The sequence below is a fragment of the Arctopsyche grandis genome, chromosome 12, assembly GCF_051622035.1.
Source record: "Arctopsyche grandis isolate Sample6627 chromosome 12, ASM5162203v2, whole genome shotgun sequence".
NCBI lineage: Eukaryota > Metazoa > Arthropoda > Insecta > Trichoptera > Hydropsychidae > Arctopsyche > Arctopsyche grandis.
The window spans coordinates 5,968,808-5,989,718 of NC_135366.1; the positions used below are offsets into that span (position 1 = coordinate 5,968,808).

The following is a 20,911-nucleotide window of genomic DNA, read 5'->3' on the forward strand; positions in this document are numbered from 1 at the left end:
TTCAAGAATCAAAACCCCCATATGAAGCTGTATTTTCACAAACTGCAAAAGTTAGTAACATCATCAAATTTGCCTTCTGTTGCAATTAAAAATGTATACGCTGAAGAAGATTCGAAAAACTTTTGATAAAGATAAAAGAATTAATTATTAAGTATTTGGAATATGGATTTCCTAAAACGCCAGGGAAAGCATATTTTCACTGCTAGTACGGTATCATATATAATATAAACATATGAACAAGTTTGGCCATTAGTGTCGATTTGTGATGTAAAATTTAATTTAATTAATATAAATAATTTAATTTAAATTTAAATAATTTCGTTGATGATAAAATTTTTCTAGCGTCACGTATGTCTGTAAAGTTTCAAATCGATCGGAAGAGTGGAAGTGGTTCAAAATTAGCTCACAAATTTCGATTCGCTAACAAGCCTCAAGTAAAATTAACAAAAAGCTTGTAAATCAAAGAATATGTTACATATATGTACGTTCGGACATAGTGCATATACACTACTGGTCAGATGTTTAAGACCAAAACATTTTTTGAGCATAACTTATACAATTTTACGTCAATTAAAAAAAATGCAGTTTTATTCTGAAATTATATATCTATTTAAATTATATATCTAAACAGATTTTGAAAACTACTTACAACAAAAAAGTGAAGAAATAAAACAAAAACATCAAACGAAACTGCCATCGAAAAAACCACCTTCACTTGAAATGACTGCTGTATATAATTTTGGCATTCTATTAATTCAATTTTGAATTCTGATGGACTTCCGGGATTGTTTTAGATTTCAAAATTCATTTATTAAATTTGATCGATGTATCGGGATATATATATATATAGCCAGCAGTACGGCTCAGTGGTAGCGTGTATGTTTAACACCAACTCACATGATAAAACAGAAAATATAAAAAATAATCGTATCAGTAATAACTGAGATATATGGTTCCAAACACATTCGTTACGCATTAACCCACGACCCAATTTTTGAAGTGTGACGAATATGACAAGTCAACAAAACAGCTAAAAATTGTAAGAAACGAAATGTCTATGTATATTAGGATCATAAAATAACACCCTTTCAATTTTTGAAAACTATAAAGTTTCATGCCAGTAGCATAGCTCGGTCGTCAAGCTTCTGCTTAGCGTCGAGAGGCGCCGGGTTCGATCCCATGAGCTGGCCTCGATTGAATTTTTCTGAGTATATCTGTAGTGCTGCTGGGCAGACCTGGACATTTGTGGCTCCAGATCGATCGTTTCCTATCAGAGTTTGCCAATTTTCTCTGATTTCATTGTTGAAACGGTTCCCGGTAAAATTTGCTAAATATCCTTCCTACCTACTAGGGATCCCAAATATTCAAATATATTGGAATATATTCGAATATCGAATAGTAGCTTTAAATTATTTATTTGTAGTTTTAAGAAGTTGAAGATATTATTAAAGTTTTAAGAGAACCATTATCCGGAACATCAAATAGAACTAAATGTGCTGTAGATTGAAAATAAAAAGATAAGTTCGTATAAAAAGTATTCGAATATTCGGACTTGGGATCCCTACTACCTACATACTAAATATGTCACAAATATTTGAGATTGATTAATGTACAATTAATAGATGTCTCGTTAATTTGCGAGTTTTTAAGTGTCTCGTAATTCAGCGACTTGTATAATAAAAAAAATGCTGCAATGTTTGTAATTCGCCAGGAAGGTGCATTGGGGTTACCTGTATATAGCCAGCAGTTTGGCTTAGTGATAGCGTATATATTTAGCATCACTGAGGTCATAGGTTCGTGTCCTCGCCACTGCTGGTTAGATTTGGGGGTTTTGTGACTCCAAATCGATCGTTTCTCTATCAGAGTTTGCCAATTTTATCTGATCATTGCTGAAACGGTTCCTGAAAATTGGTATTAAAAAAATCTAATCCTGTTGTCACAAAAATCTGCCTGTGTATAATTTGTATTAATTATACACAGTAATCTGAAATCCATAGATGTCACTATGATTATTATTTCTGATTTGTTTATGTATTTCATTATTGTTATATTCTATATATTCTGATTGTATATGTATGTATTACTGTATTTCTGATTTCTGATTGTTTATGTATTTCATTAACGTACACCCGTCGCATTGGAGCAAATCTGTAATGGCGAGTGTGTATTGATTTGTGACAATAAAATAAAATATGTAAAAAAATGAATAAATAAAATACGTGTCCACTCAATTCTGTCGGGCATTGTATCTATGTAAAATAAAATAAAATAAAATAAAATAAAATAAAAATATGCCCTATGCTAAAAACGAAATATAAAAAAGGTTATCTATCGCCGATTCCATTGAATACATTCATTCATAATTGAAGAATGAATCGATCAATTCCGACACAAATCGTACACACCACCGTCAAATATCCAAACACAAAACCACAACAAACACACACAGTTTGACAAGCGGCGACAACGCACCGAGTAAATACAGGCGGGCGAACGATCAAAAGTGTCGCATCGACAATGCGACCGCATCGAACTGCTGAAAATAGGCAACACGACGCGACGGCCGAGTTTTCACGTCGCGTCGGAAAATCCCGGGAAAGCGGGATCGGCGCGTCACGCACGCCCCGTTTGAGGAGCGCGAGTATATAGCGTTTCCGTTTCCGGTGACGTTACCGGCAGGCACGATGACACCGGGAATGGTCCAGGACTTCTCAAACACCCGACGACCGAGCGACTCGGATGCCTCGTCGCGACTACAACACGACATACAACGCGAGACCTGAGCCCTCCCCTTCCCACCCGTCACGCCTCTTCTCAAACTGTGCGTGAAAATGCCTTCTCTCAATAATTAAAACGGCTCTCGCTTTCGCCGTGAATAATCCATCGTTTGTATCGAGCCGATCGTAAAAATTCGACAGAGGAAAACACCATATATGTATTATGTATCTCATCCACAGTGGTGCACCATGGATTTTTATTTCGGGCGCGATTTAACTGTACATTGAGAAAAATACTAATATAGAGTGAAAAAATAAAAAGTTTAGACGATTTAAATCTGACATAGCCAGATGGCGGCGAAAAGTAAAACGATCGAGTGAAACGATCCATAAACCAGCAGCGTGGTCTAGTGGTGAGTGTTGTATTCTCTCGTGCTAGCTGTCATGAGTTCGATTCCCATTGGAGTCTCGTTGCTGGCCAGACCTTGGTTTGTCGAGGTCTATCGTTTCTTATCGGATTTGAAACGATTTTCTGTAAAGTTGGCTTTTCCTATACAATTTTCTATTGCGAAAAACATGATTTATTCTTATTATATCAAGGGGTTTCGCCAGATTTTCTCTCCATAGATGTCTCTATGGATGATTATTGAATGTAAAAATTCGTATTGTCACATAATAAGCGTTATTATTCGTAATGTTTACGATGCTTGTAATGTCTGACCATACATGTCAGGTGTTGTTTCGATATGTGTGTATATTTATTTATTTTTATTTTATTTCATACCAGGAAGGCATTACAGGTAAACCCCAATGCGCCTTCCTGGCCAAATTACAAACAATACAGCATTTTTTATTATATAAGTCGCTAAATTACGAGACACTGAATTAAACTCGACAATTAACGAGACATCTATGAATTGTACATACATTTTTATTGTAATATTTACATTAATCATACTCAAATAGTGGTGACATAGTGGGTAGGAAGGATTTTTAGCCAATTTTTAATCGGGAATCGTTTCAACAATGAAATCAGAGAAAATTGGCAAACTCTGATAGGAAACGATTAACCAGGAGTCACAAATCCTGGTCTGACCAGCAGCATTACAGATATACTCAGAAAAATTCTTTTCAATCGAGGTCAGCTCAAGGGATCGAACTCGGGGCCTCTCAGTGTTAAGCAGAAGCTTAACGACCGAGCCACGCTGCTGGCTCGGTCGTTATTATTATATTATAGTTATGTATTTGATAATATATGTATTATTTAATCTCTCTTGCCTTAATCTGTCTAGCACACTCCCCGCTTTGGAGCAATCTGTTAGGCGAGTGTGCATGATTAATTGAAAAAAATAATAATAAAAAACGTCAGGAAGAAATATGAGGGATTATTTTCAAACGTGTTTAATACGATTATTTTTCACTATCGTAATAGCGGACGTCATTTCCACTTATATTGATTACCAAACCGAGCAATATGGCAAAGTATGAAAACAATCGGATGAGAGCCAACATTTTTTTTGACTAGTGATCGTAAGTGAAAGTAAGAAGAGGTTAGTAAAAATGTTTGTGCATTAAAAACTATCGGAAGAGTGTGGATAAACACGGCAAATAGAACGATAATGGAGTATTTTCAAACGTGTCTATTAAGATTAGTTTTCACCATCTTAATGGCGGATTTGATTTCCACATCTATTGCTGACCAAACCGAGCAAAATGGCAAAGTTTGAAAACGATCGGATAAGAACCCAAATTTCGTCAGACGAAAAAATCGAAAGGGAGCTAAGAAGAGGCTAGTATAAATTTGCATTATTTTCGGTGCATTAAACAATCCCGTATTGTGAAAGTAACTCATTCAAAAAAATAGATTTTAGCATTAGAATAGATACAATAAGTGGCAACGTTGCAGCCTTCCGCTATTGACAACTGTCAACAGTCAAAAGTGTTCACTTTGGTTTACGTATTGCGTATGAATATGAATGATGATGTCAAATCGTATAGTCGAAGCCAAGGTCGTAGGTGTCAAAGGTCGCAAGCCGAAGTTTAAAAAAGAAGGAATCCAGTGGAGAGAAGCGTTGGTCGTCGACGGCTCGTATTTTTGTATTCGCGACGTTGCCGATACAGTTAATATGTCATTTTAATACATATGTATTTCATCCGCTTTTTAAGTAGCAAATATTTTTTTCAATGATCAAAGCAAAGTTTATAATGCAATCTGTATCCGTCATTTAGAATTGCACACAATTTTTTTGTAATGTACAGAAACTTTTTTTAATGTACAATGTTTTTTTAATGCACATTTATTTTATAAAATGGACGTTTAAATTCTTCCCATTTTTTTATGTTTCAATTTTACAACTGTGCCGTGACAGTTGCCCCAATTCGACATTATGATGTATTTTTGTGTTTAAAATAAATATAGATACCCAAGGAAGCTCTCGACAATTTTTATATTTAAAAAATGACGGGAACATTTTGCATACATCTATAAATCAGGAAGACCTAACAGGTAAATCCCATTGCGCCTTCTTGGCCGATTACAAAATCGATATACATACATACAATTTTTAGAATAATTTTAACAAAGCATCATAGACATCTATGGATAAATTTTGACAAATTTTTGATAAAATTACATTTTCGGAGCATTTATTTTTAATATAAATCGTCAAATTTCGAGATGTTGTTTATATTTTCCGGCCACAGTGGCGCTTTGAGGCAATCTGCTAAGTCACTATGGTCTATTAAATTAAATTGAAATAAATAAATGTCAATACATGAATAAAATATCTCCAGGGGTTGAACTTTGGCCTGGATCGCCATAGTATAGATCAGGCTTCTAGCGCTTTTTGTAAATATGCAAAACAAAAAAAAATGTTCTACGTACCATCCTATGTTTACGGCAAATATATTTTATTTTACATGGATATACATATATATACCAGAAAGACCTAACAGGTAGACCTCAATGCGCCTTCCTAGACAATTAATTACAAACATTGCAGCACCTTTATTACATAAATCGCTGTATTTCGAGAGGGAGAATTAATTAATCCATGGAGACATGGATTCAGACTTGAACATAATTTATTTTTACATATTGTACATAAATCAAATTCAGATATTTGTGACAGCGGGTAGGATAATTTTTGCCAATTTGATGGAGGAACCGTTTCAACAATGAAATCAGATAAATTGGCAAACTCTGATAAGAAACGATCGACTTGGAGTCACAAATATCCAAGTCTGACCAGCAGTATTTAAGATTAGCACGGGATCGAATCCGGTAGCCTCTCGGTGCTAAACATAAACGCAACCACCGAGGCATACTGCTGGTGAATAAATATAAGTTGTATTGGTGATTAAAATTTGTATGAATGTAAGGTGGATTATATACTACTACTATTACTATTTAATTATAATTGGCAACACTTTTTCCAGCGACAGCCAATTTGACAGCTGACAGTTGATTTATGTTCAGTTTGGTTTGCCATTTCACCATGAAGAGTCAGAACAACGCTTGCAAATTGTGCAAATTTATTTCGAAAATCGTGGTTCAGTTCGCGAAACTCACCGTGCTACGTCCATTGACCTTCGATCTATGGTCGTGAATTGACCTCCAAGATCGTGTGATTGGATTATTTTCTGTGGGATATATGAAATCACTAGTCTACGCCAGAGACGATGGACGACTTGGAAGCCTTTGCCGCGTTATTGTCGATATATTGCTCCAGCTGTTCGAAAATTGGACTTCCAGATTGCGCTTTATTCGAGCCAACCGTGCCTATATGCCCGATATCATATTTCAACACTAATGGCATAACATTATTTTCCAACAAAGCCAATACCATAGCCATTACCACGATTTGTATGTGTTTTATTTCATTTTAAAGATCTATATCTCTAAAAATAAAACACCCTTTATTATATTAATATTCATGTATGTACAATACATAGTGAGTTTTCTAAAGATAACTTGGAATATCAAATTTCCAAAAGAAAATAATATTGACTAGATTATGCAATACGCCATTCGTTCAAAAATTGAACGGAAAATTGTTGCATTAATTGAGATGTTATCTTCGTACGACAATTTACGTGAAGCGAATAATCTTCCATTAAAAAAAAATTGATAATGTATGTGTTATTCGTTGCAAGTACATACATACATATTACTGACCTTCACACGTGTAAGCAAGCGTGGAATAAGTTCTGAACCAGTTTAGTAGGACATAATAGTCAAATATTCATTTACATAAGCCATATTTGTCCCAAAAAGAAAAACAATAAGCATGTGCATTTAACCAGCGATGTGGACTAGTGGTTAGCATAGTTCGCTCATCCCACTAGAGTCCCGCTGCTGGCCAGACCTTGGTTTGTGACACCAGGTCGATCGTTTCTTATCAGAGTTTGCCAATTTTTCTGATTTCCATTGAAACGGTTCCTGTAAAATTGGCATCCCCTTTCCTATCTCTCTTGCTAATCTCAAGTTATTCAGCGCCTTGATTGTATTGTATCTGTATAAGTACACTCGTCGCTTTGGAGCGATCTGTAAAAAGCGAGTGTACATGTTTGATGAAATAAATAAATAAATGTGCCGATTTAACTCGGACTGAGCCCCGTTTACACGATGCGAGTGAGCTTGTATGTGCTACTAAAATAGCACGTAGAAGCTTTTGACTCCTAAATCCAGATGCATTTATTCCGCTCACGCGCTTATACCCATTTTACCAAGAATGACAGAATTTGGATTAGTATTGCCACTTTGATTGAAATACGGATTATAGAAAGACCGCAAACTGGAATTGTGTCAGACTCTATCCTTGAAACTCTTATCGCGCTCGATAAAACTCTCAGTGATTCAATGCATGCTTTCCATACTATTTATTTTAAAAACTGTAATTTTGAAAAATCGACAAATATCATTCGACGACAACAAGTTATGCGCACTTTTAGGAATACGAACAGGACTTACATATGTACATATGTTTGGCATAAAATTCAAAGAAAAATACACTGTATTGCCAAGAATTTGTACAAATCACTTATGTCTATAATTACGCAAATTCAACTTCACAATAAAATAAATCACTTGCGTGTTTGAGTACAGACTTTCATCAAAAACCCCAATACAAAAAGTGGCCCACAAATGAAAAATAACTCAAAAAGATGTGGGATCGCATTTAATTCGATGCATATCCGGATTTGAACAAGACTATCAACCCCATAATGCGTTTAATGGTAGAATTATTCACCCCTCGAAACACTTTATACAAGCTATGCACCACCCTTGGACTTTTTGAGATATCCCTTTAGAAATTTAACAGGTTTAAAATTAAAAGTGAAAAAAAATTGAGAGGCCTTGACATCTGGATATATCCAGTATTTCAATTTCAGCATGGAGATTTATAATTAATTTCAATTTGGGTCTAAAATCAAAAATCGTTCCTAAAGAACAAATTCCTGACTGATTTATTTCAAACAAAACTTATTATTATATTATAAAACAACCATATTATTATATTACTAGTTGTTTTACCCGGCTTCGCTCGGTATTTGTAATATAAAAAGCTTAAACATGGCGAATCTAATAGTAAATATTCATTTGTTTTTTTATTAAATTTATTTGAATCGAAAAAAAAATCATAGAAATTTTGACTTGTTTACGAAGTTAGCAACCAATGTTTTTTTACAAAAAAAGTCTCTTTCGAAATTATATATTAGATACACAATAGTACAAGCCTTAAGGCGCAAATACAGAATCGTACAGTACGGCATGCCTAAGTAGACTCCAGCTGAGAATGGCGTTTTTTAGGTCATTGCTAATTAGCACGATCTTATAATTTCGACAAGTTTCTCCTACATTTCTTCAAATCACCGTTTTTGATAACTGTCAAACTTGAGTCAGTACAAGGAAAATATATCACGGAAAACACTTCAGAGGGTGAGTTTTGACGTATTTTTTTACATGTGCAAAACGGTTTGGTGATTTTTCCGCAAAAGCGATCTCGCGCACGTCACTAACATCTAGCCTAAATCTCGGTCACGGAACATCTGGCACCCAAAAACTCCATCAATCTCGAAATATTGTTCTAACGAGAATTCGAGTGCCAGATATTCCGTATTCGCGATTTTCGTGGCAACGAATGTTGTTTGCGCGATCGCAATGTGCGCAATAATCCATTTACCGTGCAAAACTATCCATATTCCCATGAAGTACACTCGTGAAGATTAATAGAAACAGCAATGAATAAATTCAAGGCCGTCGAATTGACAGCTGGGGCAGACCTGCTTGATAAACCTGTCAGATTGGAAACGAAATGATAAATCGAACTTACTGATAACTCTTAGCTCACTCGTGAAACACAATCGATTACCATATATTATATATGTATGATTGAAGAATTATAAATAAAAACCTTTGATCACTCACAGCTCACATTCAATATCAGTCCGAATTCTCGAAAAAACATGGCAAACTGATTAATTTTATCCAATCGTCAATTAATTTAATCCAATCGTGACTAACAATCGCCACAGTGGCGCTACACGTCACTAATACAATTTAATTGACAATACTAAGAAACAAAAAACAAAAACATAATTGAGCGAAGGCCATTCAATCTTCACTAAATTGGACCAATTGAATTCGAATATGACAATGATTTTTGTTGCTTTCTTCTCATTTATGAGATATGAGTGTTGATGAACGAATTTCAATTTTTCTCCAATACTAAACCCAATCTTGTAATAAACGAATTCAAATTATACTGAACAGCAAAAAATCACTTATTTTTCTCACCGGAGCGGAGACTAATCAACCTTTATTAAGTTTGACCCACTAAATTCGAATATGACGATGATTTTTGTTCGCTTCTTCTCATTCATGAGATATGATCGTTAAAAAAAGCGCAATTTTTACATATTTTTGACTTTTGCCATCTTTTGCCATCATATTGTTTGTGCCAAAAGTGAATATTGAAATCAATAGTCGGATGTTTTTTCTACTGATTGTGATTTTTATTGCCTTGAAATATTTATAATCATCTATCAAATTTTAAAAGTCAAAAATATACGATTTTCGTAATGTTGTTCCGCAAATTTTTCACTTAACCACGTTTACAATGATTGGTTTTTTTATTTTAATATTTTTTTATTATATAAATGCACTAATTAGAGCGGTAAACGAATTTAAATTGAATTAAAAAAGGTGGTAGTTAAGACTATGCATTTATCAAGAGCAAGATGAAAAATTGGGACAGCATCACACCATCTCTCTCGCTCACTTGCGAGCGATTAGCGTCCTAGAACATATCGTATTGTAATTTTAAATCATATACGAATTAGTTCGTTCAGATAAAATAAAATAAAAACATTGAGATTGAAAACCAACCCTTTTAAACAGGGGCGTCATTTGGGAGGGGGGGGGGTAGGGTGGGCATCAGCCCCCCCTAGATTTGAACGAGACTATCCACATTGCTTAATTTATTATGAATTAAAATAATAAAATACTAAACCAACAAACCAAATCCTTGAATAGATTTTTTTAAATTATTTTAGTGAATATTTTATTTCTAAAAATATATAAATAAAAAAACGATTAAAAGAAATAGTTAAAATTCATATACTCATTTTTTAAATATAATACACCCCACCCCCTCCTAGAAAGTCATTCCTCACTGGTCAAAATTTTTGCCCCCCCCTGGGAAAAGCTGAAATGACTTTTGCCCCTGCTTTTACACGTAGTGAAACATAGAACTAGTCCAATAAAGCCAAAAATTCGTAAAAATTGCGCATTTTTTAACAAGAAAGCAACAAAAAACATTGTCTTATTTGAATTTAATGAGTCAAACTTGATTGTAAAAAGCGTGATTTTTTTTTGGTGACAGCAATCGGGCCAAATTCGACTCACATAACACTTCAGAAGTATGTAGTATTGTCTCAATTGTCAATACCATTCCATAGCATTATCACATGATATATTTATCGTAAAATAAGTTTGACATAAATATTCGGACGGCCTTAGTAAATTACAAATCGGAATCATTTTGCACATTTGTACATCGGATTGTGACCTGAAAGGTTCATGGTTCGATTCCCTATAAATAACGAACGACTTTGATCTATTAGAGTTTGCCACGCAAGATTGATACGACCACCAAACCTACAAATAATAAACACCTATTATTTCCTCCACAAATAAGCACAAAACCAAATAAGAATACAATTCACAACAGCACTATGTACTTAGAAACAAAATAGTTTAATTATAAAGCGCCAAAGGGCAAACATTAAACAGCCAAGCAATGACTAGCACTTCGCAATCAATTGCATGCATTTGATGTGTCAACAAACATCGACCACAATCTTCTTTGTTCAAAAAGACACACATTCAGAATTTAATTAACCCAATTTAATGGCGTCGAATTAATGCACCAACGGAAAAATAAATTGGCGAATAAAAGCGCAGAGCTCCAAATTGGCACACAGAAGAGAGAACACAATTGACGCAAAATAAAATCTGAACGGCTTACAAAGGCCAAAGGAACCCTTCAACTGTTGACACAATATTATAAAGTTAACCTCACAACACAATGACACAATATAAGTATAGCATAATGAAAACAAAAGTAATAAGAGGCTAAAAAAACGCTCGATAAACGTCAGGGAGAAATAGGAGGAAGTATTTTCAAAAGTGTCTAATACGATATTTTTTCACCATCGTAATGTCGGATGACACTTCCACTTATATTGATGACCAAAATGAGCAAAATGGAAAAGTATGAAAACGATCAGATAAGAGCCAACATTTTTCCTTAATAGTGATCGTAAGTGAAAGTAAGAAGAGGTTAGTAAAAATTAAGACAATATATAAAAAAAACTAATTAAGAAATCACCAATTATTTTCGTAAACTTGAGTATGGCAAAGTGGTCAATCTGCCATAGCGAGAGGGGGGCGAAAAGGGAAAAAAACGATCAGAACTGTGTGGACTAATGGGACAATGTGGACGATAAACGTCACCGTGAATGAAGATGCAGTATTTTCAAACGTGTCTATTACGAGTATTTTTCACCATGGTAATGGCGGACGTCATTTCCACTTATATTGATGACCAAACCTAGCAAAATGGCAAAGTTTGAAAACGATCGGATAAGAACCCAAACTTCGTCAGACGACAAAATCAATTCTGAACTAAGACGAGGTAAGTAAAAATGACATTCTTTCGTCGCGAACGAGGCAGGTGTTCGACAATGATAGCACGCAACTCAAAAACGAGCAATTTGGAAATATTTTTACGGATTTGAGAAAGTGTGTATGTAAATAATACTTGGAAATGAAAATGGCACACGCGATATATAATATGCCGGAATAAAATTGAGCCAATAAATCAGGTTCGAGTAGATTAGTATTATTTGCGAGCGTGAGTGTTTGAACAAGAACAAACACTACAACAAATCGATTTTTCGTGAATATTTAACGAAAGCACGAAATAAAAAATAAAATGAAAAAAAAAAACTTTCAGTTGAACGACCTTTGTATGTATGTATGTGTTAAGAGCGAGCGAAAGTGTTCTTACTTTCATTCGTAAAAGTAATCCTGCAACTTTTTTAAGGAAAATATTGCTTATACGAATGCATCGGTTGAGTGTGATGGCTTTTGAAAAATAATAAAATGCACAACTTAAATATTATCTATTTTGAAATTTTATTTTATTCAGCGCTCCTTACATATAAAATTCAGCAATAACTGCATCAAATGTTTTTTGACCGATATCAATGCAGTTTCAAAAATACGAAACGTATCAAAACAAATCTATCAATTAGTGAATTAAAAACGGTACCATTTATAGGGCCCGGCAAATAAAAAGAATGCCCCTCTCTAAAACAGCTCGCACGAAAGATTCGGTTTTCGCCCGGCAAATCAAACGTCAAATGGGTTGCCAGTAACAAAAATAAAAACCGACCCTAACAACTACATATATATTAAATGAATAGGGCCAACCCTAACTTAACTTAACCTAACCCTTAAATAAATAAGTTAGCTGCTAAGGTATTACGATTACCAGTGAAAACGTAACTGCCAGCAGTATAGCTCGGTCGTTAAGCTTTAAGATCCCATGAGCTGACCTCGATTGAAAAGTATTTTTTTGAGTACATCTGTAGTGCTGCTGGTCAGATATTTGTGACTCCAGGTCGATCGTTTCCTATCAGAGTTTGCCAATTTTCTCTGATTTCATTGTTGAAACGGTTCAAATCCTTCCTACCTACTATGTCATCACTATTTGAGTATGATTAATGTACTATAAAATTTATATACAATTCATAGATGTCTCTTTAATTTGCGAGTTTTTCAGTGTCTCGTAATTCAACGCCTTGTAATAAAAATGCTGCATTGTAATTGTAATTTGTAATTAGCCAGGAAGGCGCATTATATATATAAAAAAATAAAAATAAAATAAATAAATAAAATAAACTGGTTATGATTTCACTGAAACATCACATTATATTTTTGTTACTGGCAACCCGTTTGACGTTTGATTTGCCGGGCGAACGCCGATTCTGTGGTGCGAGCTATTTTAGAGATGTCAATTTGACATTTGTCGTGTAATTCATTTGACGGCCGTGTCAAAAATATTATTCCAATTAAAAATGTTTATGGTAAAGTGTGAAAGTTAAATGTAATACAATGAGATACTGTGAAAAAGTAACCGTTTTAGCTGTTAAACTATGTAACTTGTGAAGTTAAGTAGGGGCGGCGAGCAGGTGCTTCTGATAGCCAGCTATCATCGCGTCGATCTGACAGATTCAGCTTTATTCTATTTTTACATACATAAATAGATATATCAGGAAGGCCTAACAGGTAGACCCCAATGCGCCTTCCTGATAATCGATATTACAAGTAAGCGAGAATTGGAAAAAAATTGTATTGTGAGAAATATCTCAACTAGTGACTATGCTACAAGACTATTGATTAAAAGTTGTACTTTTCACCATACATACTTCCAATCTCCTGGATAAGGTACACATAAAAGCAATACTGTGTTTACGTATTGCCACGCAATACACGATGCCGAAAATTTGGGCGCACATTAACACAAGAGCACGTGAGTTATGCGAGATCAAAGCCTGGCCTCGTCTTAAAGACCTTCTCCTTTTCAGGGTAGACCCTGCTCAAGTGTCAGAAAAGGTTGTAAATATGAATCATACATGTATGTATGCAAACATTTACATGCATAGACATAAGCCTGTCACAGGAAAAAAAATATTATCAAACACGTTGGAACTAGATGACGTTTTAAATAAATATTTACTACTAGTGTTGTATGTACTTGATGAAATATTATCGCATGGGTGTTGGCATATTAAGTTATTAAATATAAAAAATATATAAAAGAAATGTGTCGGTCCTGTGTTCGATCCGCATGCAGTTCTATTTAATTGTTTTAACCCTTTGAATGCTGACCAACGCCAATCGGCGTTTTGCCAACAAGTCCATGTGCCTGAAATACGCCTATCGGCGTTGTTTTTTGAGTATGTAAAAAATAAACAAGAATACTAACCGCTAAGCCTTTCTAGGTAGCATTGAAAAAAAAATGCATTGAAAATGGGTCGTGTAATCCGTGTCAATGTTTATAAAGACTGGTCGACACCGAATTTTCTGAATTTATAACCATTGCAGAATTTCTCGATAGAAATCCCTAACTGCTGAGTATTTTAGATTGGGGCTTGGCATTTAGATTGTGAGGATTACATTTTCACAGCAATGAAGAAGATGGAACTATTTTTGGAAAAATACATTCATTAATAGACTTCTTTTGTATATTTTTTTATATTGTTGCAAGATATATTAGAGAGTATAAACGGTTACCTGACAACTCGTTCACAGATTTTCCGTAAACCGATGATGTGCTCCAGTCATTACGTATACGGCCATCTCTTTATCGCCCCGTCTGTTCATCATGATCTTGTTTACTATGCCATTACGTATGCAGCCATCTCTTTCACAGACCGTCTGTTATCGGTGAAAAAATGGTCTGTGAAAGAGATGGCTGCATACGTAATGGCAGAGTAAACGAAATCATGGTGAACAGACGGGGTGAGAAAGAGATGGCCGTATACGTAATGCCTGGAACGCATCATCGGTTTACGGAAAATCTGTGAACGAGTTTTCGTGTCACCAGTATAAACACACCTTTACAAAACTCGAAATCCTCGGTGTTAGTGATCTAGGGTTTTTATACCTGCTTTCTATTGGATTTCTAAATGATTTTAGTTGGAAATGTTGGCGAAATTTTCAGCGTGGCGGGCTTTCAACAGAAAAGACGTTAGCACTCAAAGGGTTAATATGAAAAAATGGTAAAAACTACCTACCTACCCATGTACAGATAAAAAATATAAAACACCAATAGAAAAATTAATTAATTAAATAAATTTTCAAAAGATGGTGGTAAATGCTAATAGACAGCATCGTCTATTATCCTAGAGGAAACATTGGTAGCAAACAGTAAATACAGAAGTTTTTTTCTTGTTATTATATTCGTACGTTATTTTGGCATTGTTTTAGCTGTGACGTACATACATAGAATCGAAACCACTATTATAGTACGGCGAGCGTTATCGCAGACAGACACACAGAATAGCGATATGATATTAGCCAGCAGCATAGCTCGGTCGTTAAGCTTCTGCCTAACATCAAGAGGCGCCGGGTTCGATCCCATGCGCTGACATCGATTGAAAAGTATTTTTCTGAGGACATCTGTAGTGCTGCTGGTCAGACCTGGATATTTGTGACTCCAGGTCGATCGGTTCCTATCAGAGTTTGCCAATTTTCTCTGATTTAATTGTTGAAACGGTTCCCGATTAAAAATTGGCTAAAATCCTTCCTACCTACTATGTCACCACTATTTCAGTACGATTAATGTACAATAAAATTTATGTACAATTCATAGATGTCTCGTTAATTTGTGAGTTTTCAGTGTCTCATAATTCAGCGATTTGTATAATAAAAACGCTGTATTGTTTGTAATTGGCCAGGAAGGCGCATTGGAGTTTACCTGTAGGGCCTTCCTGGTATAAAATACAATATATATGATGATGATATGACGATGAATAAAAGTTGCTGTTTCGACGTACACAAGATTTTAAATATACCGGACTTGATACATGTTGATTAAAATGAAACATCATTATCGGTAATTAGCGGCAACAGCAACACGAGAAAAAATCTGCAACCTGTTGCCGTGGCAAAAAGTTGCTTGGCCCCACGCGACTCGAAGTTTCAGCACCGCTGCTGACGTCATCGGGATTTCAATCACTTTTTCAGTCGCTCATTAAAAAAAAGTTCACGAGATGCTTAAACGATCAACTTTTTTCGACAAACTTCTTCAAACGCGACAATTTGAATAAGCGGTAACGAGCAAGAGAACTTTAATCGCCATCGTTCGTGAAACAACGGTCAAAGTTTCAACCAGGCGCGTAATAATAATTGATAAACAATATTATAACGATACAAACAAACCGTAACTTATATTTTCACGTTATATTATAATATACAAGTATTATTGTGTGTTTCGTAGGTAGTTATGTTGTTTCCCGCAACCATCTACGTATATAAGTAAACTATAATGACTTCAAAGTGTGTTCCATATTTATGTGCAAAATTCGCATTCGTAAATGAGCCAGTCGATGAGATAATTCTGCTTTGATATTAGGCGGCAACATCTGTTTAAGAAGGCCCCGGTCTACGTTAATCACCACGCATTTACAACAAATTGACTTAATATCCTCATTTCAGAACATTAGTCTGAAGAATATATTTTTTTTTTTTTATGCATAGTTGATTTCGAGCGTAGTTGATGATAGTAAACAACAGCATAGAGTTGGCAACAGCAGCAACTCTATGCTATTGTGAATCTTATTATTTCGTTTTTATACCGTGAACAAAATATTTATGAAGTTGCTGATTGTATTTGCACAAGTCGCATAAATTTAACCAGCAGCGCGGCTCGGTGGTTGCGATGAAACTGTTGCGTAGGGGTGGTTGGAGGATCCAAGTAAAAGGCCAAAGTCGTTTCACAGCATTTATTGATGATTAAGGAGATACACGCACTGGCAGTGCTCCGTCCAGAATGTATTGATATCGCCTAAGTACCGCCTTATAACGGATAGGTCGCTCAGGGCATCTTCGACGTCCGGTTACTTCCCTATTGTTTAGGCATGTACCCGGATATGTATTCCCACGACACTCAGTCCCACGCTATCGGTCACTTCTGAGAAGGGACCAATAGCGGCCAATTCGGTGGCCATTGTTTAGCCTACTTGCACTTAGTCTGCGCTTGCGCTTAGTTGAGATAATCCTCGAAGCCAATTATAACGGTCACACAGTCTCTGGGATGCTACTCGGCCTGATCCGATTGCACTTACTCGGCGGTGTACGTAGCAATACTAAGCACCGACGTGCGCCAGGTTCGATCCCGTGATCTGATCTCGACTGAAGAGAATTTATTCCGAGTATAATCTTAAATCAGCCGAATAGACTAGTGGTTAGCATATAATACTTTGAACAGAGTGGTCATGAGTTCAAAACGGGACCGAGCTAGCCAGCAGCATAGCTCGGTCATTAAGCTTCTGCCTAGCATCGAGAGGCGCCGGGTTCGATCCCATGAGCTGACCTCGACTGAAAATAATTATAATTAATTATTAATGAGTATATCTGTAGTGCTACTAGTCAGACCTGGATATTTGTGACTCCAGGTCGGTCGATTCCTATCGACATTTCCAATTTCTCTGATTTCATTTTTTAAACGGTTCCCGATTAAATCGGCTAAAAACCTTCCTACTACTATGTATGTCACCAATATTTGAGTATGATTAATGTACAATAAAATTTGTGTACAATTCATAGATGTCTCCTTAATTACGAGTTTTCAGTGTATTGTAATTCATTGGCTCGTGTAATAAAAATGCTGCATTGTTTGTAATTGGCCAGGAAGGCGCATTGGGGTTTACCTGTAAGGCCTTCCTGGTAATAAAATGTAAGAAAAATTTTTTTTTGGACTTCGTCTATTTATATGACATATTCACCTGAGATTTGTTTTTAACTAATAACAATTCAATCTAAGTTAACATGTTTCGGAAAAAGTAACCACATACAGTTAGTTATCTAATAAACATTAATTTTATTTTCATATACTGGTAAAAAAAGCTGGCAAACGGAAAAATTATTTACCGTTTACCGGTTAAGTACAAACCCTAACTATAACTCAAGTTTGATTTATCGTGTTGTTTTTAGTCTGCAATGTCTAGAAGTTATTCTATTAATAAAACGGCCTCGAACAATTACAATATTTTAATCAGATGCGATTAACATAAATTCAATCAAGATTTAGATTTATTAAATATTGCCAGATGCTATGACGTAATTAAATAAAATTCTTACCGGGAAATATCAATGATAAGCGATAAGCAGTAGACTCGACCGAAGAAATGTATTATTTTATCTTAGGAATCATTGGCGCCAGAATAGCATAATCTATGAAGCGAATCCATGTAGTAGAATCCAACATACAACAGTAGCTTTCGTAGTTCATCGAACGGAAAAATCCAAAAAAACTAATACAAATACATAAACGTATGGATTTTTGTGTACCCCTATTCGGGTCACAAGAGTTACATTGCGCAAAAAAATTCGATTTGTCCGCTGAAGTAAAAATTGCAAATGTGTTGCACACGCACACGAAATACCACAATGTCGAAAAGTCACGCAAACCATAATAGCGCTGGATAAAATATAATATATATATATAATAATATATGTACATCCATTTTCTTCGTGTAGGCGCAGAGAGGAAGAACATTCACTTTTTCGTTTCGCGTGCACTTTCTAGAGGAGGGGTTGCGAATTCTACAGACAGGGTTAAAAGTAGAACTGGCTTTTGACACTCGAGGGTCGATATTTCAAAGGTCGGTGTCAAAAGTACGCACAGGTCACCACGAACGGCTTGACAACTACGAAACTATACGCATAATATATGTATACAGTAGATTAATTTCAGACTGTATGATAAAAAAAATACCAGACAATACCCAACACCAGACAGGATAATTTTATTATAAGTGAACATTTTAACGTTGTTAAGAATACATGGACTCAGTTTCGCTTAATGGAACTGACCCACTTGAGTGTTTGTTGACACCAACAACTTCATCACTCTTTTTTATTATTCAATACAATAGTGGACCATAGCACTTATTTACAAATTTGCTTTTACACTGTAATAAAAGAAAATTGTGGAGTTACAGGGTAGAAATAAAACTTCGCGATGTACTTCTAATCGGATATGCCAAGCTCAGACTTCGTAAAAGAGACCCACTATCTATGTACATAGTTAGATCGTAGTCGGATAATCCATGTACTAAAAAGCGTAGACTGAACCAAATATACTATTATATATTATTATAATACTTGAAAAAGTTAGGCAAAACTGTTTATGTAAACTAAACATATGTATGTAAAACTAAATTTTGATTAATTATTATTTTTTCTTATTATATACATACTACATAGTAGCCTGTGTGCACATAATTGTGCACTCGGTAAAATGTCGCAATTCGGATCAACAGAGTTAATAATTTAAATAATAATTAATAATTTAAAATTTAATTAACATTTTTCAAAAAAGATTCTTCTGTTTGTCGACCGATCATATGAACTAAGTGATATGCAGCGTCTCCTTCCACGATATACGATTCTAAGGGGAGAAAGAGAGAAGGAGCATGGTGTTAACAGCGAGTACTTCGTACACACGCACGCGCGCACGCATTAGACAATTATTATATAATTTATACTCCTATTTATGTCATTCGAATTATTGTGATTTTCATTTAATGAAGCAATAAAATGTGCTATTGTAGGGGGAATAAGAATTTGATTAATTTGAAGTGTAATAATCGCAAGTGAAACGTAAAGGAGGTATGTAATAAAAAAAAAAAATCAGTAACTTTTTCATAAAATAAAAAAAAGAAAACAAATGAATAAGTGATTATAAATTTAAATAATCTTAGTCAAATGAAATGATGATCATATATAAAACTAAGAAATATTAACGACGACTATCGCATTACTAAAAACAATCATTAATTATGAATAACTAGTGTTTTTACCTGGCTTCGCTCGGTATTTGTAATATAAACCGCTTAAACATGGCCAATTTATAGATAAAACTATCTCTAAAATTAATCTAATAATAATCATTTTATTAAATTTATTTGAATATTCATTTGTTTTATTATTAAATTGAATGTCACGGATTCTACGACCCAAACAAACAAATATCCATACAAAGTCTCTTTCGAAATTATATATTAGATAAATAAATATTACACTAATAAAATTAACATTTTATAGTGTAACATTATATAATAATATATGTACATACTACAAAAACGTATCCTGTTACTGGAAATTTAACAAAACCTTATCAACCATACATATGTACATACATCTCTAATATATAATTTCGAAAGAGACTTTGTATGTATGTATGTAAGGTTGGTTGGTAATCGAAAAATAAATCAAAGTTTCTATGGTGACGATTCGATATGGTCGAGTATTATTTTTTTTTTTCGATTCAAATAAATATAATAAGAAAAAAAATGCATATTTAATATTAGATTCGCCATGTTTAAGCTGTTTATACAAAATTACAAAGACTGAACGAAGCCGGGTAAAACAACTAGTAAATGATGATTGCAAACTAAATATTTAATCATTGAATAACAATTGAGGAAAAAATGGGTCTACGTGACGAGCCAGAATGTTAAATTACAGAAACAACAAATATCGGAAGGCAAAGATCGAAAATCGAAAGATCAAAAAAAAGGGTGCATAGTAAATGGTACATACTCACTTAATTTGCACGAGCAGGGTACAACAGGAACAAGAGGAACAGGCTTTTCCTCCCGTATTCTGCGCGCGCACATTAATACGGGAGGAAATGCCTGTTCCTCTTGTTCCTGTTGTATCCTGCTCGCGCAAATTAAGTGAGTATGTACCGTTTACCATGCACCTTTTATTTTTGATCTTTCGACTTAAGATCTTTCGATTTTCGATCTTTGCCTTCCGATATTTGCGTTTTCTGTAATTTAACATTCTGGCTCGTCACGGAGACCGGGAAAAAATACATTCCTCATACATA

General features: G+C 34.8%; 2 protein-coding genes across 3 annotated transcripts in view; one reads left to right on the top strand and one right to left on the bottom strand.

Moving 5' to 3' along the window:
* Window positions 1-20,911, top strand: part of LOC143920042 (uncharacterized) — a 366,222-nt gene that overhangs the window by 205,963 nt on the left and 139,348 nt on the right. The window lies entirely within an intron of this gene.
* Window positions 1-20,911, bottom strand: part of Osbp (oxysterol binding protein) — a 48,980-nt gene that overhangs the window by 17,581 nt on the left and 10,488 nt on the right. The window lies entirely within an intron of this gene.